The sequence below is a fragment of the Mirounga angustirostris genome, unplaced genomic scaffold (genome assembly GCF_029215605.1).
Source record: "Mirounga angustirostris isolate CCGP_5_RB_7025 unplaced genomic scaffold, mMirAng1.0.hap1 SCAF_1, whole genome shotgun sequence".
In the NCBI taxonomy this organism is placed as follows: domain Eukaryota; kingdom Metazoa; phylum Chordata; class Mammalia; order Carnivora; family Phocidae; genus Mirounga; species Mirounga angustirostris.
In genome coordinates, this window is record NW_026991709.1 from 101,604,791 (window position 1) to 101,630,364 (window position 25,574).

The window sequence follows — 25,574 nt, forward strand, 5'->3', positions numbered from 1 at the left end:
TCCCCGCACAGTAGGGGGAGTCTGATGTGGGACTCGATCCCAGGACCCTGGGATCATGACCTGAGCCGAAGGCAGTTGCTTAACCAACTGAGCCACCCAGGCGCCCGAACAAGTTCTTTTTTAACAGTCAAAAGTTCTACGTCATGTGTTTTCTCCTTGAATTCATATTTGCATTCTACTCCCCTCACAAAATTTTATCCTCATGTATTATATTTTTATGCTTGAGTGTCTTACATTGACCGTTCTTTCCTACTCTGTGTCACAAAAATACGTATATACACTGAAATTAATGTTTTTAAATTCTCTGGAACACAAGACTCTAAGGTTAAAAAAATGTCTCCTACATTGAATCAACCTTACAATTATTATGTAAACACAAATGATCAAAACAACATACATACAAAAAAATTTTTGATGAAAAATAATCAATATAGGGGCACTTGGGTAGCTTAATCGTTAAGCGTCTGCCTTCGGCTGAGGTCATGATTCCAGGGTCCTGGGATCGAGCCCCACATCAGACTCCCTGCTCCATGGGAAGCCTGCTTCTCCCTCTCCCACTCCCCTGCTTGTGTTCCTGCTCTCTCTCTCTCTGTGTCAAATGAAGAAATAAAATCTTCAAAAAAAAAAAAAAAAAGAAAAAGGATCAATATAAAAATAAAAGATTTATTAGATATTCATCTCTTATTGAATTAGACAGAGCTTATAAACTATACAGCTATGGATTTATGGATAAAAAATAGTAGAATGAGACAGGGTACAACATCAATTATATTCTAATTTTTAAATCTATAGATTTTATTTCTGAGAAGTGCTATTCCTATAGAGAGAGAGAGAGAGAGAGAGAGAGAAATTTCATTTCCCTTTTTTTTCCCCAAGCAATCTCCACCCTCAACATGGGGCTCGAACTCCTGACCTTGAGATCAAGAGTTGCATGTTCCACCAACTGAGCCAGCCAGGCATCCCACATGCAATTGCATTTAATGTCTGAAAATGATAGTTGGTAATCATGCATTTGACAGAATTAGAACAGCAAATCATCATTTGCAAAAAAGGAACTAATCTTAGTTGAATAAAATATTTAATTTGGGACATTACATCCTGACTCCATTTGGATAACACTCATCATAATTGCGGTTTCTAAGAGTACAGTTTAATCTATTTTGTGCAAATTATCAAAATAAAGGAAAAATGTTGGGTTACTAGTAAAGCAGATCTAAAGAAAGCATTTCAGTGAATTCATTAATTCAAAAATTAAAAACATATTCCTGTTAATATATATCTAATTAGTACCTTTTAGGAATAAATAAATGAGCAGAGAATTGGTTAATGAGTGACAGCCAGCAGATTTCAAGTAAAATTAAATAAAGATTTAGAGTAAGCAATACTCTTTTTTAAAAAAAATATTTTATTTATTTACTTGAGAGAGAGAGAGAAAGCCTGGGCACACAAGAACAAGCGGGGGGGAGGGGCAGAGGAAGAGGGACAAGCAGACTCCCGACTGAGCACAGAGCCCAGAAGAGGGGAAGGGCATGATCCCAGGACCCTGAGATCATGACCTGAGCTGAAGTCAGAGACTTAATTAACTGAGCCACCCAGGCCCCCTAGAGTAAGCAATACTCTTGTTAATGAAAATGATTCTTTTTAGCAATCTAAATAAACATTTAACAAAAGATAAATTTTTCCAGCTAATTCATGGGCTGTAGAATATATAAGGATATTTTGACAGAACTAGAGGAATAAGCATGCTCTAGGAAATCCTTGGCTTACAGGTGTATGTTTCCTATGGCATTTCCTCTAGATGAATGAAGGGAAACAAGTTTGTATCATCTTCTATTGGAAAGGGATGGCTGCAATTGTGTGTGGGAGAATTGCAACACGCAGAGATAGGAAAACTTCAGATGTATGAAATGGGTTGGTGGGCGTAGTGGAGAAGACAGTTTTCAAAGTACTGCTCAGCTTGCAATACTTTGTTTCTTTGGAAACTTCCCTTGATATACAAGGTTGACCATTCATCAGTCCTATCCATAATACATAAACTTGTCCCCCCAGAATAGATCGTCAATTCTGGGACTGATACCCAGCCTAAGCTGAGCCAATCAAATCTTCCAAGGAATTTGAAATTTTGGACTAAGAGTCACCCAGAACATAATTTGTTAGACCTAAGTCACCTTAACAGCAGAATTCTATTTTTTTATTCCATTGAGTAATTTTATTTGTTTTTAAAGATTTTATTTACTTATTTGTCAGAGAGAGAGAGCACAAGCAGGGAGAGTGGCAAGCAGAGGGAGAAGCAGGCTCCCCACTGAGCAGGGAGCCCGACGTGGGGCTTGATCCCAGGACCCCAGGATCATGACCAGACTGAAGGCAGATGCTTAACTGACATACAATGTTCTATTAGTTTCAGGTGTACAACACAGTGATTAGAGAAGTCTATATATTATGCAATGCTCACCACATTAAGAGTAGTTAACCATTTGTCACCACACAGTTATTTCTGTATTATTGACTATATTGCCTATGCTATACTTTTCATTCCTTATTTATTTTATAACTGGAAGTTTGTCCCTCTTAATACCTTCACCCATTTTGTTCTCCCTCTCTCCCCTACAGCACTCACCAGTTTGTTCTCTGTATTTGAGTCTGTTTCTGTTTTGGTTTTTTTGCTTGTTCATTTGTTTTTTTAGATTTCACATATAAATGAAATCATGTGGTATTTGTCTTTCTGTGTGACTTATTTCACTTAGAGTAATATACTCTAAGTCCATCCATGTTGTTGCAAATGGAAGATTTCATTCTTTTTTATGGCTGAGTAATATTCCATTGTATACACATACCACATTTTTATCCACTGATCTATCAATGGACACTTATGTTGTTTCCAAGTCTTTTGGATCTGGCTATTGTAAATAATGTGTCAATAAACAAAGGAGTGCCTACATCCTTTTGAATTAGTGTTTTGTTTTCTTTCGGTAAATACCCAGCAGTGAAATTACTTGGCTATGTGGTATTTCTTTTTAATTTTTTGAGGAAATTCCACAGTTTTCCACAGTGGCTGCACCAATTTATATTCCCACTAACAGTGCACAAGGGTTCCTTTTTCTCCACATCCTTGCCAACACTTGTTAGTCCTTGTCTTTTTTATATTAGCCATTCTGACTGGTGTGAGGTAATATTTCATTGTGGTTTGAATTGCATTTCCCTGATGATTAGTGATGAGCATTTTTTCATGTGTCTGTTCACCCTCTGTATGTCTTCTTTGGAAAAATGACTATTCAGGCCCTCTGCCCATTTTTTTTAACCAGATTTTTTATGTTAATGATGTTGTATCTGTTCTTTATATAGTTTGGATATTAACCCCTTATTGGATATGTCATTTGCAAATATCCTCTCCCATTCAATAAGTTGCCTTTTCATTTTGTTTATTTCTTAATAATTTTAATTCTTTTCTGAGTTCTATCACCTCAAATAAAATTTATTTGTTCTTTCATTTGTTATATTATTTTCTTTGTGTTGAGTTGAGATATTAGATTATCATTTTTAATCTGCTTTATGAGAATGTCTTTTGGGCAAGTTTTCATCATTTATAGGTAAATTCTCTTTCCTGAACTTTTTTTTTTTTAAGATTTTATTTATTTATTTGACAGAGAGATAGACAAGATAGAGCACAAGGCAGAGGGAGAGGGAGAAGCAGGCTCTGCACCCAGCAGGGAGCCCAATGCGGGACTCGATCCCAGGACCCCGGGATCATGACCTGAGCCGAAGGCAGACGCTTAACCATCTGAGCCACCCAGGCACCCTCTTTCCTGAACTTTGATGGAACTTAATCTCCATCTTTTCTCTTTCTCAATTTTTATGTTAGTTTTCTTTTTTTTTTTTTAAAGATTTTATTTATTTGACAGAGAGATAGAGAGAGAGCACAAGTAGGCAGAGAGGCAGGCAGCGGGAGAGGGAGAAGCAGACTCTCTATTGAGCAGGGAGCCCGACATGGGGCTCGATCCCAGGACCCTGGGATCATGACCTGAGCCGAAGGCAGCCGCTTAACTGACTGAGCCACCCAGGCGCCCCTATGTTAGTTTTCTTAAGCTTTAAAAAATGATGTTGTTTTGGTTAACTCTTTAGAGTGAAACTTTGATAAGATAGGTGAAACCTTGATAAGTTTATATTAGAACATAATTCTAGAGTTCTCTTGTTTCAATGTTTTTCTTTTTAAAAAATTTTTATTTATTTATTTATGAGAAATAGAGAGCAAGCATGTGAGCAGAGGGAAGGGGTAGAGGGAGAGGGAGAAGCAGGCTGAACAGGGAGCCCGATATGGGGCTCGATCCCAGGACTGGGATCATGACCTGAGTCAAAAGCAGACACCTAACTGACTGAGCCACCCAGGTGCCCCTCAATGTGTTTTCTAATGAAAAATTGGCAAGAAAATGGCAAGCTTACATTTTGAAATTTGTTCCTTCCTACCTCCATCCCACTATTAAGCTGGATGTTCTTTTTTTTTTTTTTTAAAGATTTTATTTATTTATTTGCGAGAGAGAGTGAGAGAGCACAAGCCATGAGGTGGGTGGGAGCGGGGAGAGGCAGAGGGAGAAGCAGACTCCCTGCGGAGCAGGGAGCCCGATGCGGGACTTGATCCTGGGACTCCAGGATCATGACCTGAGCCGAAAGCAGTTGCTTAACCAACTGAGCCACCCAGGCGCCCCTAAGCTGGATGTTCTTTTTCTTTTGCCTTTGCTGTGTCCTGCTAAAATTGTATTCTATCCCCAGATGTTTCTCCTCTTTGAGGAGTTTTGTTCCTGAAGGGAGCTTTATTTAGAGAATGTATATGGACCATATCATTCCAGCCTTTTCAGATTTTCCTGCAACCCTTTGCACTCCCCCCACAGAGAGATACGTAATATTGATTCTATCAAGGAAAGAAGAAAGATTAAACATGTAAATCTGAGATTTAAAAAAAGGAAGAAAAATTTTCTGAGGAAAGTCCTTTTGTAGCTATTACAACAGCTGTCTAATAAAAATAATCAAGAAAATAAGAGAAATTCCCCAAAGTTTCATGTAGAAAGCACCGTACTGGTTAACATTTCTCTTATAAGTAACAGGAACCATTACTAACCAGCTGAAATTTTAAAAAGATAATTTTTCATAAAAACCAGAGCTGATTCAAATGGCCCAAGGGTAGAACGCTGCCAGGCCAGGAGGGCGCGCCAACCCCTCACCCCCCGTCGTGGCTGCTTCAATCTCTGTATCTTCTTTTTTCCTCCTCTCTTACTACACACCGGTTCGGCCTACTTCCTGGTTCATAAGGTGGAAAGTATCCATTGATATCTGAGTTTCCATTTCCTCTGTTCCAAAAATGAGGCAAAATAAGCCTAGAATTTCTAGTCTACATTCCAAATGCCCTCAGAGGGACTGTGACTGGCCCAGCTTTGATTCAGGTGCTCTGAGTGCATGACGAGGGCCAAGAGAGTGGAGGCAAGTTGTGAGAACAGGAGTGTTCCCACTGTGATCGAATGCTGGCATGGATAGAGACTGAGGATGAGAAAGAAGAGGGGCAGGGCAAGTGGAAAGAAGAGTCAGTTCTTGGAAAATAGGGAGCCAAACAAACAAAGTGGGTATGAAATCCATACTTTTATTTTCATCAACATTAGACATGGGTATTTTACACATGACATCTGCTTATGAAGAGTCAGGAGTAAGAAAAACTGGTTCAAAAACTAGAAGAATGAATAAGAACTAGGAGATCTTTTCTACCCCATATTCAACATTATTTTCTTTTTCTTTTTTTTTATTCTTATGTTAATCCCCATACATTAATTACATCATTAGTTTTTGATGTAGTGTTTCATGATTCATTGTTTGCGTATAACACCCAGTGCTCCATGCAGTACGTGCCCTCTTTAATACCCATCACCAGGCTAACCCATCCCCCCACCCCCCTCCCCTCTAGAACCCTCAGTTTGTTTCTCAGAGTCCATAGTCTCTCATGGTTCGTCTCCCCCTCCCATTTCCCCCGCTTCATTCTTCCCCTCCCGCTACCTTCTTCTTCTTTTTTTTTTCTTAACATATATTGCATTATTTGTTTCAGAGGGACAGATCTGATTCAACATTATTTTCTGAAACAAAATCAAGAGTGCGAGACATACAATTGCTGCCTGGGAGGTTAGAAGCAATAAAAACAACATAAAACAAAAACCCAAACTGAATTCTGAGTTTTAAAAAGGGTATGTTTGCTGAGCACTGTTCTGTTACTTTTTTCAGAAGCAAATTCAGATTCTCCAGTAAACTGAAAATATGATAGTAGTATGAGCTTCTGAACTATTTTGTTTAAATGGACATGGAGAGGTTAGCTGCTGAACTTAATATAAGCAAAACAGACCAAGTAAAATACATATTTTGGAAGCAAATGCTTTACAAACTAAGCTATAGGCTCCACTTGAGAAAGATCAGCTATTTGAAATAGCTTTGGTTAGTGAATAGTGAGAAAGTTTGAATCCCCAAAAGATTCATTTTCAGAAGAATACAAGTTGCAGATCCTAGAAAATATTTACTGTCAGCTGTCACTGAGTTTTTTAATTCATTATTTTACTAGTTTTTCATTTTTAAGATGAACAGAACAATAAATCCTCTCAGCCTTTGGAGAGCAAATATTTTTAAGATAAATATCTCAATTCTTCCATCATACTCTTAATAACGTCTTCTTGGGAAAGATGCATATTACTTATAAATATTTATGGTACATAATTTTTTAAACAAATTTGAAGTTTAGAAAATATGCATGAATTTACATTGTTTAAAAATGCAGTTACACAGTTATACCTGAGGTGGGCTTCTGTCACAGGAGAAGCCCTCCAGAGAATGAATTGTGTTTTCTCAGTTTTGGTGAGGAAAGTCAGCATTGCTTCAACCTTTTCAAACACAAAGAACCTTCCTGCAAATGTACCGTGATGGTAAGGGATATTGGTAATGGGGAAGTCTGTGCACCTGTGGGGGCAGGGAGTCTATGGGAAGTCTCTGTACTTTCCTTTCAATTTTGCTGTGAATCTGTAGAAAGTCTTTAGAAAAAAAATCTTCCTGATCTTTAGAATATCATTTGAGTTTCTCTCTTAGATATGTAGGTATCTAGTGTAACTGAATGGTTGACTAAATTGTGAAGAAGAGGTCAATGTCCAGTAGGCCCACCAAGAATAACATCCCAATTTGCATCTGTACACATGAGCAATGACAATGAAGCCATGCCTGCTGCCTGGCTAATCACAGCCATAAGACACTAGCAACTGTTAAATGCATCTCAGGTTCAGAGATGTTAAAATGCTAAATTTAAAAAAGTGCAGCTTAGAAGCAACATAATTATTTCAGATGCCTCTCTGATGAGAGAGGTCATTTGAGTTGAAAGAACTGAGCCATGCAAAAATCTGGGAGAAAAACATTCTAGGCAGAGGGAACAGCAAGTACGAATGTCCAGAGATAGGATGAACTTGGTGTGTGTGTGTGTTTATTTCAAGTTTTTATTTAAATTCTAGTTAGTTAACATATATGGTAAAATTGGTTTTAGGTGTAAAATTTAATGATTTGTCACTTACATAAAACACCCAATGCTCATCAAAAGTGCTCTCCAATATACCCATCACCCATTTAGCCCATCCCCCACCCATCTTCCCCCATCAATCTTCAGTTTGTCCTCTATAGTTAAGAGTCTTTTATGGTTTGCTTCTCTCTCTCTTTTTGCCCCCTTTCCCTAGGTTCATCTGTTTTAATTCTTAAATTCCACATATGAGCAAAATCATATGGTATTTGTCTTTCTCTGACTGACTTACTTCACTTGGCATAATACACTCTAGCTCCATCCACATCGTTGCAAATGGCAAGATTTCATTCTTTTTGATGGCCAAGTAATATTCCTTTGTGTGTGTGTGTGTGTGTGTGTGTACACATATTTTTTATCCATTCATCAGTTGATGGACATTTGGGCTCTTTCCATAATTTGGCTATTGTTGATAATGCTCCTATAAACATCGGGGTGCATGTATCATTTTTGCATCCTTTGGGGAATTTGATGTGTTTAACAGAAGAAAAGAAAGCCAGCATAACAGATAAAATGAGCCATTAATGGGGAGAGTAGAAGGCAGATGAAAAAAAGTACTGAGTCCACTTTCGAGGCTGGTTTCAAACACGGCAAAATGAAATGCTGTCCAAGGGTGAAGACCACATATCGGTTATGTGTCTATGTGCAATTATTATTTTATTTGTCCTACATCTAAATATTGCTGATGCAGCTACTTAACCAATGACCTTAATTGAAGCTGAATGTCACTGGATTTTTTTAAGATTATTAAATAATTAGGCTTAGGTGCCTGGGTGGCTCAGTTGTTAAGCGTCTGCCTTCGGCTCAGGTCATGGTCCCAGGGTCCTGGGATCGAGCCCCGCATCGGGCTCCCCACTCTGCGGGAAGCCTGCTTCTCCCTCTCCCACTCCCCCTGCTTGTGTTCCCTCTCTCGCTGTATCTCTCTCTGTCAAATAAATAAAATCTTTAAAAAAAAATAATAGTAATAATTAGGCTCTACAAAAGACTCCGGAAGGCCCAAGCAGCTTGAGACTGAGACCGCTTACTCTTTGGATTTTGCTAGAGGAATACCATTTAGAATCATCATTGTGATAGAGCTTCATCCTGATCCCTTGCATGTATTTCTACTGAATGGAAGTCAAAATTGGACACTCCCTTGAACTTGAGGCCCTGACCACTAGGTCAACCACATGCAGTTTTGCAGATAGTTCACATGCAACTCAGGGAACATGGTAGAGCTACAATCCAGCCCAAATTCCACTAACCCAGCTGTGAGCCTGGCACCACGCTGTGTCCAACAAAGGGGGATCTTTTTCTAATTTGCACAAAGTCCCCATATGACCTAGCTTTGGCCCATCCCAACTCCTTCACCTTTCTGGTTTTTCTAACTATTATAATTGGTTTGTATAACACTTTCTAATTTTCACAGGGCTTTAAACTTATCCTCTTGTCACACAAGGCAATCTTCTTACCCCAGTTTTATAGGGTAAACAAAGGATCAGTGAGACCATTGGTTGGTCCAGGGTTTTTCCCTGAGAGTGGCAGAATTGACCCTAAGTCACAGATCTTTAGCTGGGGTCTCACTCTATACCCCACTGCCTCCAATGTGATTATAGGGGGAGAACCACAGTGCTGGCTGAACTGATGCTCCAGGGCCTGTCTTTCATTTTGTTGTTGTTGTTGTTTGTTTGTTTTTTCAGATTTTATTTTTAAGTAAGCCCTATGCCCAACGTGGGGCTCAAACTCACAACCCTGAGATCAAGAACAGCATGATCTACTGACTGAGCCAGGCATCCAATCTCCAGGGCCTTTCTAACCACAGAAAGTGCTTTTCTATCCTCTTATTTTTACATTCACTTTTTTGCTGGGCCAGCAATCCTCCCTCTTCTTCTTGTCTTTGAAGATAGAACAGCTGCTATGACCACTAAAAGTGCTATTTTATTTCAAAAGACAATCCAATTTTTTCACTTCACATGAACTTTATATTCTCACAATTTTTTCATGGTATAGAAGGGAAATGTGTTAAAGAAAGCAGCATAAAGATGACATAATAGATTCAGATGTTATTCTCTAAATAACTTGTTCTGGTATCTATAATTGTGGTATCATTGCAGAGCATACTAGGTCACAGTGTTTTCCCAATGGGTTTCAATCTCTTCGGGCAACCTCACACTCATCTTTCCATGCCAGGTCTCCTTTTGGTTGAGACCTCAAGAACCCAGGTTTGAATTCTCTCCAACTCATTCTAGAATCACTTCCTAGGTCAGAGTCTGAGGAAACATCCTTAACCATTTTTTCTTAGGTTGTGATCTCTCCTCCCTTTGTCAGAAGGCAGGAACTCTCTCACTTTACTTATCTTCCAAATTCTTTGTTAATCTAGAAGTCAGAATAATATTAATGTATATGGAGACCAAAACAGGTGAGTGAGAATGTATTCACCTGCTGACTATAAAGAGAGAATAAAGACAGTGCAGCGAATTCTGAATAAAATTGAATTTTATTCAATTCGACCATCCATTAAACTGAGGTTTTGTTTTTTTTTTTAAAGATTTTATTTATTTATTTGAGAGAGAGAATGAGATAGAGAGAGAGAGCATGAGGGGGGGAGGGTCAGAGGGAGAAGCAGACTCCCTGCTGAGCAGGGAGCCTGATGCGGGACTCGATCCTGGGACTCTAGGATCATGACCTGAGCCAAAGGCAGTCGCTTAACCAACTGAGCCACCCAGGTGCCCTAAACTGAGGTTTTATGTTAAAATAGCCTGGGTTTTTATTTGTTTGTTTGTTTATTCATTTTTTTAAGATTTATTTACTTATTTTAGAAGGGGGAGGAGGGGCAGAGGGAGAGAGTCTCAAGCAGACTCTGGGCTTTGAGCATGGAATCCGACTCAGGGCTCAATCTCATGACCCTCAGATCATGACCTGAGCCAAAATCAAGAGCCAGATGCTCAACCTGCTGAACCACCCAAGCGCCCCTATAATAGCCTACTTTTGAAAATGATGATGGCAACAGGAAGTTCTTTGTTTTATTTTGTTTTGCTTTTTAAAAAATGTCCTGACTTGGCAAAATAAGGTCACAAGGCCGTAAGAATGGGAGCTATTGTCCTAAGGTCTGATACAGGATGAACAAATCCTTACTGTGGAAGATACTTCCATATTCCTCTCATGTGTGTTTTACCTCTCATGGCCAGAACTGGCTCAGCAATTCTCAATCCATAATGGAAGCAACATACTTTGCCAAAATATTGCTTGCAATTATTCTGAGAATAGAACCCAGAAAGAACTTATGTACCTATCAAAAATGAAATGGCTAGGGGCGCCTGGGTGGCTCAGTTGGTTAAGCGACTGCCTTCAGCTCAGGTCATGATCCCGGAGTCCTGGGATCGAGTCCCGCATCGGGCTCCCGGCTCGGCGGGGAGCCTGCTTCTCCCTCTGACCCTCTCCGCTTTCATGCTGTTTCTCTCTCTCTCTCAAGTAAATGAATAAATAAAATCTTTAAAAAAAAAATGAAATGGCTAAATATACCATAGAACAAGGGATAGCATACAGCAGTTAAAAGAATGAGACTGATATAAATATATGACAGTTAAACTCTCTCTAACCAAGTATTTTATGAAAGAAGGAGTGTATTCATTATCTAGTGTATTAGTCTGGGATCTCCAGAGAAATAGAACCAATAAATGTATATCTTCTAAATCTACCTATCTACCTATCTATATACACATAACGAAAGAGACAGAGATTTATCATGAGGAATTGGCTCATGAATTATGGAGGCTGAGAAGTCCAAGATCTGCTGTTGGCAAACTTATGAAAAAATATTAATTTTTCAAAATCATTGGGATTTCTCTTAATGATAGGATATTGTGAATTTATTATAAGGATAAGACAGAACCAATGAATAATGGGTACACACTCCATCAACTAATTGATTTATACAGAAGTTATGCCCTTTGGAAAATATTTGTGTATTTTTGCTAACTTGGGACATCCTCATTATCACCCCTTTGCCCTACAGGGGAGAGGTAACATTTTGTCCTTTACCACTGAGCCCTGGCTGGGACAAGCCCTTCCCTGATCCCCCCACCAGAGCTGAGAAATGTTGGCAGGGAAGCTTAGCGCAGGCAGTCACCTCTTACTGTCCTCAAAAATGGCTTCTGTCAAAGATGCCACCCCCAGTGGGACCCTGCCTTAACTGCCTCCCTGTTTGGCCCCTGCCTATCTTGACGTCTCAAGGTCCACATCATACTCCCAGCAAGGACTCAAAAGAGAAAAAAGTTCTTCTTCTCTAGTTCCTGTACCTCCTCCATCCTTAAATTTTGCACCACAATAATTTACAACTACTAGTCAAGTGGATGATCGCCAGGAGAATTGTTTCCCTTCAAAAGAATCACCACCCAAAGAGGGCTATGGTTATTCTAAGCTCCACCCCCTCACACCCCTCAAGATAATTATGACATATGGTAGCCAACATCAGGACATTCTGGGTTATAGAATCTTAGTGGGCATATCCACAGTCCACTCCGTGCTAAACTGGACTAAGTCCAAGCCACTTCTTCAAAGTCCCAGAGGTAGATCAGGTATGCCTCTCTCTCCTGCAGCTTTAGAGGTTCTGCTCCTAATTCTCTGTGCATTACTCCACAAAGAAGAACACAATTTTAGCATCCTTTGATGATCCTGATGATGATTATAATGGTGGCTGCAAATGGTGATTTTTCTAATTCTATAATTTTTTCCGCATTTATTAGCTGGCAGCCTTTGAAAGAAGAAAGCTCACCTCCACCACCACCTTTAGTTTGAGTGTCACTATGGACTAACGGGTTCTTTTCTGACTCAAGATGATATAAACCATTATCATTGTTGTTCTTTTTGATGTTCAGTGTATCACAAATTTGGGCAGCAGGAAAAACTTTAAGCTAATTCCTGTATCTTTTTTGACATGTCCCCATTAATTTTGAGAACTTCCTTAGTTTTTTGCACAAGATGTTTCCAACTTACTGTGTATTTCCTGTATCCCAGACTTAAAATCAGCCATTTCCCCAAAGAAACTGGGTTCCTCTCAGTGGAGAATAGTATTTAGAAATCAGCATCTGTGTACGAGGTATGCCCAGTGTTACTGGAACGTTATTGCTTCTAGGCTTCTTCAGGAAACAGAGCTAGGAAATAAACATTTTTAAAGAACCATGAGTTAATACTGATACCTCTAATTCAAATCAAATCTAATTTCAAAAGAACATAATTCTTCCTATCCTCCTCCTATTCCAATCACAATCTCCCTTCTCCCATAGTGAGGAAAGATCTCCTGGTTTCCAACAATTTTCTCATCATACACAAAATAACTTCAGATTTCTTTACTGATAGCATTATGAAAAACAAACCTATGAAGAAAATGTCATTACTTATTCACAATTCTTTTTGTACTTAAAATACCTTCGGTTAAGGGAGTACTGTGCTCAAAAGTAAACTGAATTCTTTTTTTCTGAGTGGTTATAGGATCAATGTGACAGTTTCATCAGTACGGTTAATTTGTATCTGTGTTCAATATTAGGGTTTGTTTTTTAAATTTTTATTGATTTAATATGCAAAACATTTACATGGTTCAAAAGTCAAAACTACATAAAGAAGTAAGCTCAGAGCAGTCGTACTATTTCAACATTTTCATTAGTTTCTGGTTTATCCATACACACACATATATATATATATTTTAAGTAATATGCACATATAGGGGCACCTGGGTGGCTCAGCTGATTAAGTGTCTGATGTTGATTTCCGCTCAAGTCATGATCTCAGGGTCATGAGATTGAGCCCAGTGCTGGGCTCCACTGCTTGGGATTCTCCCTTTCCCTCTTCCACCACTGGTGTACACTTTCTTTAAAAAAATAATAATAATATGAAAATATATATGTTGTCTTATTTCCCCCATTCCTATAAAAATATTTGTATTATATATACTCTTCCACAACTTTTTTTTTTTTAAAGAATTTATTTATTTATTTGACAGAGAGAGAGATAGCGAGAGCAGGAACACAAGCAGGGGGAGTGGGAGAGGGAGAAGCAGGCTCCCAAGGAGCAGGGAGCCCAATGCGGGACTCGATCCCAGGACCCTGGGATCATGACCTGAGCCAAAGGCAGACGCTTAACGACTGAGCCACCCAGGCGCCCTTCCACAACTTTTTTTTTCATTTAACAATATTCCTTGAAAACACTCCAAGTCCGTTTATAGAGATCTGTGCTGCATAGGCTGTTCTCTATTCCTGCCATGAAAATTGATTTATTTGAACTTTTATCTCTACTAGGGACAATTTTAGAAATTTTAAGTTTCCTAGGAAATTATTTCTTTCAACTAGATTTTCAAGTGCATTTGCACGAAATTGTACAAAGTAGTCTCAAACTTTAAAAAACTTCTACCATTGCAAAGTTTAGATCTTCCTTGTCATTTCTCATTTTGTGCATTTTCTCACTTTGTTTCCTCTCTTGATTAGGTTAGCTGGTAGTGTGTCTATTTATTTTTTGCCTAAGAACTGTTTTATTTCCTTTTCCCAAAGATTTATTAGTTCTGTTATTTTTTTCTTTTCCAATAATTAATTTCTGCTTTTTAATCTTTATTATTTTCTTCTTTCTGCTTTCTTTGGTTTCTTTTACTGTTTGCTTAAAGGTTTGGAATTGAAAGTTTAGTTCATTTAGTTCCATTTTCCTCCACTTTTACTGATAAAATTATTTTAAGCTATTGCTGTTTCTCCTGTCATTGCTCTAATTATCCCTCTATCCCCCATATTTCCTGTAAAATAAGTTAGAAGCCTAATTAGATTTTTTTATGCAAGAATACTCAACGGATGGTTGTGTACTTTCAATTACATCACACCACAAAGTACACATTATTGTCCTAGCTTTATTGTTGCTAAAATTGATCATTGGGCTCTGGTGGTGTAGCCAGCTTTCTCTATTGTAAAGTTCCCTATCAACATTTTACCCAATATTTTTAGTAACCTTAGGTGATGTTTCCCAGATAGCCTTTACATCATTAGAGGATGCAAAATGGTGATGGTCTGTCCTATCATTGCTTCTTTATTCATAGCTGGCACTCATTCACAAAAAACTTTTCCTCAGGGCACCTGGTAGGTTCAGTCGGTAGAATGTGACTCTTGACCTCGGGGTGTGAGTCTGGGCCCCACATTGGGTGTAGAGATTACTTAAAAGTAAAATCTTAAAAAACAAAAACAAAAACCTTCCTCATCTATGAAGAACTATTCCTCACTAATTATTTATTTATACAGGAAAGGCAGGATACTTGATTAACCCCCCCTACTCATCAATGTTTAAATTACATTACTTAGTAATCTGGCAACCTCCAATGGTAACCAATGTGTTCTTTAAAGCATCATCATGAACAGATTTATACATATTTGATGTTTCAATTCATTGCAGTCATTACTGTTTTTACTTAACTTTTAATATTTTATACTTATATCTCTTTTACAGTGAAAATCTCAAATTCTAATGATATTAACACAATTATATCTGTCTTTTCCTATGTCATCACTATTTTTACTACAAATAAGACTACCAAATGCAGTATAAAATTTCTTCACAGTTCTTTTTTCTTTAGAATACATCCTACCTGGGGTATACTGTATTTTAAAATGAAGTAATTGCTTTATCTACATAGCTATGATACCAAATTGATACATGGTTATGTTCATTTGTTTCCATTTGTTTTCAATTTTAGGGATTTATTTTTCCTGTTTTCTAATTATATAAACCGTTTATATGGTTCAGAAGCCAAAACTATATAACAAGATGCACCCACAGAACTTTTTCTTCTATCTTTGCCCTTTTATCCTGCACTCTCTCTCCCAATATAGGAAACCATTTTTATTAGTTTTTGATGTATCGTTTCATTGTTACTTTGTGAAAAATATAAACAAATGTTTTCCCACCATACCAATATTTTCTCACCATTTCTCATACAAAAAGTAACATACCGTAACTTGCATTTTACTTTATTTCACTTAACAATATAGCCTGGCTATTGTTCCATACCAGTATATCAAGATATTTCCCATTCCTTTCTACAGCTGCATAGTTCTCCACTGCCTAGATGCACTGTAGTTTATTAAACCAGTTCCCTGTCACTGGGCGTTTGAGTGGTTTACAGTTTCACAGGTTTGTGTCTGTAATTTCATATTTTTGAAAGTGTATCTTTGGGAGACATTCCTAGAAGTGAGATTGTTGGGTCAAAGATAATATTGCCAAATATCACCCCCATGGTGGTTATACACTTTGCCTTTCCACAAGCAAATGTGGTTTTCCTCTACATTTTCTTCTGAGTTTTATGGTTTTAGCTTCTATGTGTAAATATTTGATCCATCTTTGGTTAATTTTTATATATGATGTTAGGTCAGGGTCCAACTTCATTCTTTTGGACATGATATCCAGTTGCAAAGACTGGATTTTCACCATGAATGATATTGGCACCCTTGTTGAAGTTATTTGAACATGCAGATGACAGATTATTTCTGGGCTCTCTATTCTATTCCTTTGGTCTTATTGCCAAAACCACACTGTTTTGATTGCTATAGTTTTGTAGTAAGTTTTTAAATCAGGAAATGTGAGACCTACAACTTTGTTCTCTTCTTTTTCAAGATTACTTTGGTTATTTGGGGGCCCCTGAGATTCTGATGAATTTTAAAATGGATTTTTCTATTTCTACAAAAAATGCTATTTGAATTCTCATAGGGATTGCACTGAATCTGTAGATCACTTCGGGTAATACTGATATTTCACCAATATTAAGTCTTTCAGTCCACAAATACAGAATACCTTTTTTTTTAAAGATTTTATTTATTTATGAGAGTCGGGGAGTGAGGGAGTGGAAGAGCAGAGGGAAAGGGACAAGCAGACCCAGTGCTGAGTGGGAGCCTGACGTGGGGCTTGATCTCAGGACCCCAACCTGAGCAAAAACCAAGATGGGACACTTAACTGACTGAGCCACCTAGGCATCCCCCGAATATCTTTCCATTTATGTCTTCTTTCATTTCTTTGAGCAATGTTTTATAGTTTCCAGTGTATGAGTCTTTCTACGTATTTTATTATTTTTGCTGTTGTAAATGGAGTTGTTTTCTTAATTTCCTTTTCTGATTGTTCATTGTTAAATATTTCCCTTATAGAAAGATTGAGCATCTTTTCATACACTTAGAGGCTATTTGTATTTTTTTCATATAGATTCATATAGAACTGTCTGTTCATATCTTTTACTCATTTTCTTACTGTATTGTTAGTATTTGATTCTCAATTTTTAGGAGCTCGGTATATTACTAATATTAGCTCTCTGGATAGGGGTTTGAGTTACACAGGTGTATGCGTGTCAAAAATCAGTGAATGTACACTTAAGTTTTGTGCATTATTGCGTTTAAATTTTATGTCTGGAGACATAAACAGATATTGAACTCTGATTAGTGATAAACATGTAGAAGTACCTAAAAAGCAGTATACTGATGTTTGTGGTTTACTTTGAATGCATCGAAAATAATATGAGTGGATATATGGGTGTTTCCTACATATTTTTTTTCAAATTTGCTATATGTTTGACAATGTTCATAATGAAATACTGAGAAAAAATAGTAGCTCTTTAATCATATACAATACAAATATTTTCTCCAAGTTGTCATTTTTTCTTTTACTTTTCTTAAGGTTTTTTTTCTCATGAAAAAATGTTTTTAAAATTATTTATAGATGTACTTGTGAATCTTTTATCGCTTAACTTTGAGTCACGTTGTGCAGAGTTTTCCTTCTCTTAAAAAGCAATTCATCCATTACTTTTTTCTAGTACTTGCATTATTTCCTCTGTGTGTGTGTCTGTCTCAGCCAAAACATTATTTTTAAAGAAATAAATCATTGTGGATCCAGTGAAGTGCCCTGGGCACCCTAGTCTCTGTCCCTTTATCCCATCCCCAGAAGTAATCACTAAGCTGATTTTGGCATTTATCACTTTTGTACTTTGGTTATATATGTTTACCATACATGTATATTTACAAACAATATATAGCTATGGCTTTCACATCTGTAAAACATACTCACAATAGCACCTTTCTGGAACTTGTTTTCTTTGATCAATGTCATATTTTTGAAATTTATCCAAGATAAGAAATATAGCTCTAATCCATTCATTTTAAATGTTAACATAAAATTCTTCCTAAGAAAATACTGCATTTATTTATCAGTCTCCCATGTGTGTATTTTTAGTTTGTTTCAAATTCCCCTCATTAAAAGACAGCTGTCATAAACATTCTTGCAGATATCTTCTTGTATACATGTGCAAGGGTTTCTCCAGGGAAGACACCTAAGAGTGGAGTTGCTGGTTTATAGGACATGCACATCTTCAGTCTTGCTAGAGAGGTGGTACAACTTGCTAGAGAAGTGATACACAATACCTTCACCAGCAGTGACTATATACTGACAACCTGGTATTATTGGACTTTAAAATTTCTGGCAGATATGGAAGGATATCCCATTGTGGCTTTAATATGCATTTCCTTGATTCCTATGAAAATGTGCCTCTTTTCAAACATTTATTGACCATGCAGATTTCCTCTTCAGTGAATTACCTGTCCATATCTTTTGTTAGTTTTTCTCCTGGTCTATGCAGGGCAACTTCATGGGCATGGGACTTATGCACTTAGAAGTGTGCTTGTTTAATGCTCTGCTGTTGCTATCCTGAAATTCTTAATTTTTTAACAACGGTCCCTGCATTTTCATTTTGCACTGGGCTCCACAAATTATGTGCCTGGTTCTGAGCTTGAGCCATGTTTGAAATGAATTTTGAAAGATGAAAAGGGATTCATATAGATCTGCTGTTCAACATGGTGGCCACTTAGCTACATGCGGCTACTTAAAATTAAGTAAAATTAAAAATTCAATTCTTCAGTCTCATTAGCTACATTTCATGTGCTCAGTAGGTACAAGTGGTTAGTGTCTACGGTATTAGAAAGCAGAGAGCATGTTGATCTTTAGAGAAAGTTCTATTGGACATTGCAGCTCTAGACTCTTCTGCCTGAAGTATGGCCCACCGACTAGGAGTATCCCATCACCAATCAGTCTGTTAAAGTGCAGAATCTCATACTCCATCCAGGGACCTACTGAATCAGAATCTGCTTTCAACAAGACATCCCCTACCCTCCCAGTGATTCTCACGCACATTCAAGTTTGAGAAGCACAACTACAGAAGACATAGGCCTTGGGTGAGTTAGATAGGTGAGTTCCTAGGGTGGAGGGAATCAGAGAGTGAAACTACATTCTGAGGGTACAGTGGGTACAAAGACAAGTACATGAAAATGTACCCATAGTAGGAACCAGAAGAGAAGGAACTGATAGGCTGAGGCAGATTGTGAAGGGCTTTATAGCCCTTTGGATTATGCCCTGCAGGGAACCACAGACCAATTTAAAACAAGAGTGCATGGAAAGATTTGGGTTTGAGGAAGACTGCTCAATGTGAAAGACCAGACAGGCAACCTGGATGTCAGGGGAGTGCACAGAAAGCTAGGACATAAACCCAGGTGTGAGATAAAGCTTTCTAGGGAGCACATGATGGATCAGAAGGGCAGGGGTCTCAGAGAGAGAGAGAGAGAGAGAAGCCACAGGATTTTGGTGACTGACTGGACCTGTGGAGTTAAGGGAGAAAAAGGAAGAACTGAAGATCAAACTTGGGTGACTGATAAATGGGGCTGCTTTTAACCAAATCAGGTATCCAGAGAATAAAAAGATTTTATGAGGTTGACTTGGACATGTTAAATCTGAGGTATTCTGGGACATCTGTTCACTGGTTTCCTCACCTGCCAAATGAAGACAGTGATAGCATCCATCCCCCAGGACTGATGCATTAACAATCAGCTGATACAGTGTATGTGAATACATACGCTTTGTTAATGTTCAAGCCATAGACATGTCATCTAGCATCAGCCCTGCACGTACCCACAGTCTGATGGAAGGACACAGAGGAGAGACTGAAATACTGCCTGCCTTTGCACCAAAGCAGCACCATCCATCTAGTTCAGTAAGATAGGAGATGCTGGAGGAAAATGCTGAAGAGAATGAAAAATGTGGACAGTCAAGTAAGAAAAATAAGATAACAAATCATCAATTAGAAATACACCCCAGCTGCTTCTAAACATAATAAATTGTCAAAGCTTTCCATCAAGTAGAAGAAGACAGAGTTACAATGAGATTTCGGAGAAAACACATATTAAAAAATTCAACTGAGCAATTAGTAGCAGCATTTACTGTAGATTAGAAACCCTCTCCAGAATCACTTCTGCTTTGGAAGATACTCAGCATATATTACAAACTGTTGTTATGTTTCGATTTTCATCTGCAGACAAATTTAAAGTTAAAATGTAGTAAGTCTTTAAAGGTGATTGCTAGTTCAAACTTATCATTAAGCAGACTGCTTCCTAACTCTTGATTATGTATTTGGAAAATGTCTAGGAAGTTTAACCATCTGATTGGTTAGACAGTATCGGGGTATGAAATATAATTCTTTGATGCATGCTGTTCTTCTAGAATTTATAGTTAGTGCTGGGATTCTTAAATTTGTTCTGCTTTTGTGAAGTAAGCAAACAATTTGACTTTAAACTTCATAAAACTATTCAGTTAAATTCAATGCATATTTGTTGAAGATACATCAGCCAGGCGGGGTGGGAGGGCATGATCACTTCTCTCAGGAAGTGGATAATCTCAAGGCAGGGGCACTTCTAAACAAGTACTGAGGAAAGTGAGTCAGTGCTTACAGAGTCAGAAATAGGATGGTAAGTATAAAGGCATCATAAAGTGCGAGGGACTCTTTCCATCCAATCAAACCTCTCAACCTTCCTGCTAGCTTACAGGAAATGCAGGAGCTAGAGAAGTGCAGTATGGATAAAGGAGAGAGTAAGACAATAAACTGCCATCGGAGATCATAAATTTGAAGTTTTATAACTCAATCTGAAATGATCTGAATAAGGCTCTGAGAGCCAGTCTAATGTCAAGGTCATCATCAGCCCTTGATCTCCCTTGGTGGGGCACACAGCAGAAATCTGCCATTTAGTTCAGCTAGCTGTGGCCACAGTATCTGCAGCAACTCCCATAGAGAGTGAGAGACTATTACTATTTGCCCAGCCCTTTAATTCAAATTGGCCTCTGGGTTTCCTCTGATCCACGAAATGTGGCATATGTGACCTTGTTGACTCCCCAGGTTATGCTTTAATAAGTCTGACAGCTTCCACCTGCATAGATGCTGCCCACACATGGACAATGTAGCCTGTGAAGGTTGAGGGGCCACATCCTCCTGTCAATGAGAGAATCCTCCTGGAAGATTCTCCAGGAGAAGAATCGTGGCCCTCAACTGATAGCATCACCAACTGCCAGACATGTGAGACTACCTTGGACCTTCAACTCAACTGACTCTTCAATTCAGGGTTTGGAAAACTACAGCTTAAGGGCCAAATCTGGCCCTCAGACTGTTTTTATGTTGGGCCCTTGAGCTAAGGATAGCTTTTGCTTTTCAAAGGTTTGCAAAAAAAAAAAAAAAAAGAAAAGAAATAAATAAGAATAATATGCAACAGAGACAAAGCCTAAAATACGCATTATCAGGCTCTTTATTGAAAATTTTGCTGATCCCTGCTACAGCTGAACATAACTGTGTAAGCCCAAACAAAACCACAAAGGAACCAACCAACCAACTCTCAGAATTGTGAGAAATATCAAACATATATTTTTAATACATGGGAGAGTTTGTTCTACCGCAATGGGGAACTGAATCATAAGCTGCTAAATGCTACACAATGAACAAAGAGACTTCCTCAAAGGAAATAATCTCTAAAAGGTTTTGGACCTTTTCTTCTCACTCGTTTAATTTAGGTGGATTTCTTATCCCAATCTGGCTGTCCATGGCTCTGTTTTTCATTCTAGGGAGATTTTGGCAGCTACAAGCACACATACATACTAGTTATTCATGGGATGTTCAAAACATTTTTAGAGTGAGTATTGGGGGACACCTGGCTGGCTCAGTCAGCAGAGCATGTGACTCTTGATCTTGGGGTTGTGAGTTCGAGCCCCACATTGGGTGTAGAGATTACTTAAAAATAAAAAATCCTTAAAAAAAACAAGTATTGGGGCACCTGGGTGGCTCAGTCGGTTAAGCGACTGCCTTCGGCTCAGGTCATGATCTCGGGGTCCTGGGATCGAGCCCCAAATCGGGCTCCCTGCTCAGCGGGAAGCCTGCTTCTTCCTTTCCCACTCCCCCTGCTCGTGTTCCCTCTCTCGCTTTCTCTCGGTCAAATAAATAAATAAAATCTTTAAAAAAAAAAAAAACAAGTATTGAACTGTAACTTTTCTAAAATAAAAAATACAGAATTTATAAGATATAATATCAATGTCCTAAAGCATCCTTCCAAATACAGAGGTCTTTCCACCCCTTAGATTAACTATTTGCAATGGAGCTTGCCTAGTTTTGTTATCAATGGACTTCCTTTCCTTAGTGAGGTAAACTGTCAGCCAAGGTGGGGTGAAGAATGGCTGTGATAAAGGCATTAGGTAGCAATAATCACTTTACCCTTTGCAAAGGGCACAGCCATCTGCCAGGGCTGGAACCAGGAAAAGAATCACAACAGTGATTTAGACCTGAATATTCACTTAGCCTGAACTTCCACTACTACTATCTAAATATAGTTTTGTTGTATACCCATTTTAACTCCTATATTCACCTATATTATTTTTCAGAGAACCTTCAAATTATCACAAATGATTTTTAAATGCATATTTCACTCCTCTATTCTTTCCCTTTTGCGGACAAAGGAAAGCAGCAGTCTGACAAGGAAGCAGCAGCAGGTGAACCAAGGAATCTGTAAACCAGAAGAAACAGCAGGCCATACTTACAGCTGAAGCAAATGTGTGGGTTACATCTGGGGATGGCCAGTTATGGCTAGGCTCAAAGTTCAATAGATGAGATGACACAGACCCACCAGATTTTGAGCAAAGGACTAATACGATCAATACCACACATCTGGACTTGCATTTGGCCTAGAGCAGTGTGGTAGCTCCTTTCCAAATATTTCCCTCCTCTCCCAGTGATCATGCCCTTGTCTGATCTCCTCCACTTGAACCTTGAATAGTCCTTCACTTGCTTTTAACCAATAGAATGTGACAAAAATGATGCTACATCACTTACAAGGCTCGCTTCTGCCTTGCAGCTTCGGGCTTTGGGACTTTTAGTATGCTGACTTTGACGAAATTCAGGTCAACGGTTAGGGGCAAGAGCAGACACTAATTAGCTGATGCAAATGAAAATCACTGATACAACCCAGTGACTTAGACCAACTTACAAAAATTGTCCTCTTTTGAGAAGTAGGATATAGGTTGTCTGTTTAGAACTCTCCATTTTTTTTTTAAAAAGATTTTATTTATTTATTTGGGAGAGAGAATGAGATAGAGCATGAGAGGGGGGAGGGTCAGAGGGAGAAGCAGACTCCCTGCCGAGCAGGGAGCCCGATGCGGGACTCGATCCCGGGACTCCAGGATCATGACCTGAGCCGAAGGCAGTTGCTTAACCAACTGAGCCACCCAGGCGCCCTAGAACTCTCCATTTGTCTGTGCAATAGATGATGCCCTTTGAGAGTTCTCTTGGGGAAGTTGAGGCAGTCATTGTCATATAGAGTAAACTTGACATAGCTCTTGCCCAGCACAGCTTATGAGCTTAAAACGGATGAGCTCACATCCATAGATACTTATATGAGTCAGAGACCAGAGGACCACAGGCAGAGATAACATACAGCATTACATACTCTTGATTTGTTTCTGTTATTAGAACGGAGTGGGTAGTATACATCAGGTATGCCCAGGTACATATAGGACACTCCTGGATTTTATAAAATCTTCTTTTTCTTTAAGATTTTATTTATTTATTTATTTATTTATTTATTTATTTATTTATTTATTTAAGATTTTATTTTTTATTTATTTATTTGAGAGAGAGAGAATGAGAGACAGCACGAGAGGGAAGAGGGCAGAGGGAGAAGCAGACCCCCCGCCGAGCAGGGAGCCCGATGCGGGACTCGATCCCGGGACTCCAGGATCACGACCTGAGCTGAAGGCAGTCGCCCAACCAACAGAGCCACCCAGGCGCCCTATTTATTTATTTGACAGAGAGCGAGCACAAGCAGGGGGAGCAGCAGGGAGAGGGAGAAGCAGGCTCCCCACTAAGCAAGGAGCCCGATGAAGGGCTCAATCCCAGGACCCTGAGATCATGACCTAAGCCAAAGGCAGACACTTAACTGACTGAGCGACCCAGGCGCCTCTATAAAATCTTCTTAAAGCATACATCACAAGACCTATAGAAAGCACCACTGCTTTTACAGAATTAACCACAGGAACTCTAAAGTGGTCCAAACTCTAAAGAGACCACAGTTTTACTGTTCTTTGAATAAAGCTAGAATTTAATTCAATGAAGCATGTATCACAAGGTGATCTGAGGTAGTAGGTACCAGAATGAACCAGATGATTACTCTGCCCACCCAGATGAATGGATTTTTAACCTGTGTTCTCCTTGCAGGAATCTAAGATTTTCTCCTACAAAGAGCTCCCAAGTCTCCACTCCCTGGATTACCTATTAACCACAAAAGGGAAAGTAGACTTTATAATGGATTATATAGAGAAATCTGTAGGACAATTCAGATTTCAGTTGATACTGGGGCAACCTAATATTATATATTTAAAAATTAATATTATGTGTTTAATATTCAATACTATGTTCTTCCGGATGGGAAACAATATGAAGAGCACCTCCTAAAGTCTGAAGGATTCTTTACATCTAATCAAACGTCTTGATCTTCCTTCTAATTTACAGTAAATGCGGGAGCTAGAGAAAAGGTTAAATGATATCAGGAGGAATAAAAGGTCAAACAAATGGAGAGAGCAGAACCCTCTGTCAGCTAACTGTCCTAGACTCTCCAAAAAGTTAATGCCATGAAAACAAAAAAATGTGTGTGTGTGGGGGGGGGAGTTGTTCTGCATTAAAAGAGAGGAACATAACAAGTGCAATGCATGAATCTTCATTGGACTATCTTTCTACAAAACCAATGTATAAGACATCTTTTGACAACTGGAGAAATTTGCATATGGGCTAGATATCAGGTTATATCATCACATTATTAAGTTTCTTAGATATGATTAAGTTTCTTATGCGGTTGCACAGAAGGATGTCTGTCTTTATACTTAGGAAATGCAGGCTGAAATATTTAGGCGAGAGAAAAAGGTTAACACTTACTCAACCTTGGAGTTAAGTACTTGGGTGCTCCCTGAACTATTCTTTCAACTTTCCACGTGGTGATGCTGGAGCCAAGCTGTTCACAGGCCCACAGCCAAGCGGCCTGAATGGGGAACTGTTTTCAGAGGGCACTATGCCAGCGGTGTCGGGAGAGGAGAGGAAACATTATTTCTGGATTAATTCAACCACCTCCACCCAAGACCGGCACGACCAGAAGAACCCATACAGCAACACCCAGCTCCCACGCCTAAAAGCCTCACCACTTCTTCCAGTTAGTGAAGACTCTGGGCAGGACAGACTTTGAATTCTCCAGACCAAAGAGGAGTTTCGAGATGAATTCCCCGAAAGCAAGCGACTTCCTGGGACTCCTGTTCATACACCAGACCATTGTGACCTGACGTGTCCACCCGGCACCGCTTCATTCTCCATCGATTCTAGAAGAACGCACATTTCTTCTGCGATATGGACCTTGCCGAGGTTTCTTCTCTCCGTAACAGCTCTTTGCGGACTCTAACAAGTAAATCCCTCCAGGACTGCCTCGAGGCCGCGGATTTGCGCCGCTAGTAAACAGGGCAAAATCCCGGCCAGAGGTCCGGCACTAAGTTGCCCAGCCTCTGCGAGCCCCAAATGTAAAACGCATACCGTACTCGGAACGCCAGGTGACGGCGAGGAGCGACGGAGCGCGCCCGGGAGAGTGCGCACGGCTGCGGGCCGCGGGGGGCCGCG

At 39.0% G+C, this 25,574-nt stretch overlaps 1 long non-coding RNA gene across 1 annotated transcript; it reads right to left on the reverse strand.

Moving 5' to 3' along the window:
* Positions 1-11,359: 11,359 nt before the first annotated feature.
* On the reverse strand, positions 11,360-25,248 carry LOC123863650 (uncharacterized). Its single transcript, XR_006795605.2, has 2 exons — positions 25,109-25,248; positions 11,360-12,711 (listed from the first exon to the last, which is right to left on the reverse strand). It is a non-coding gene; the product is annotated as an uncharacterized LOC123863650 (long non-coding RNA).
* Positions 25,249-25,574: the final 326 nt, after the last annotated feature.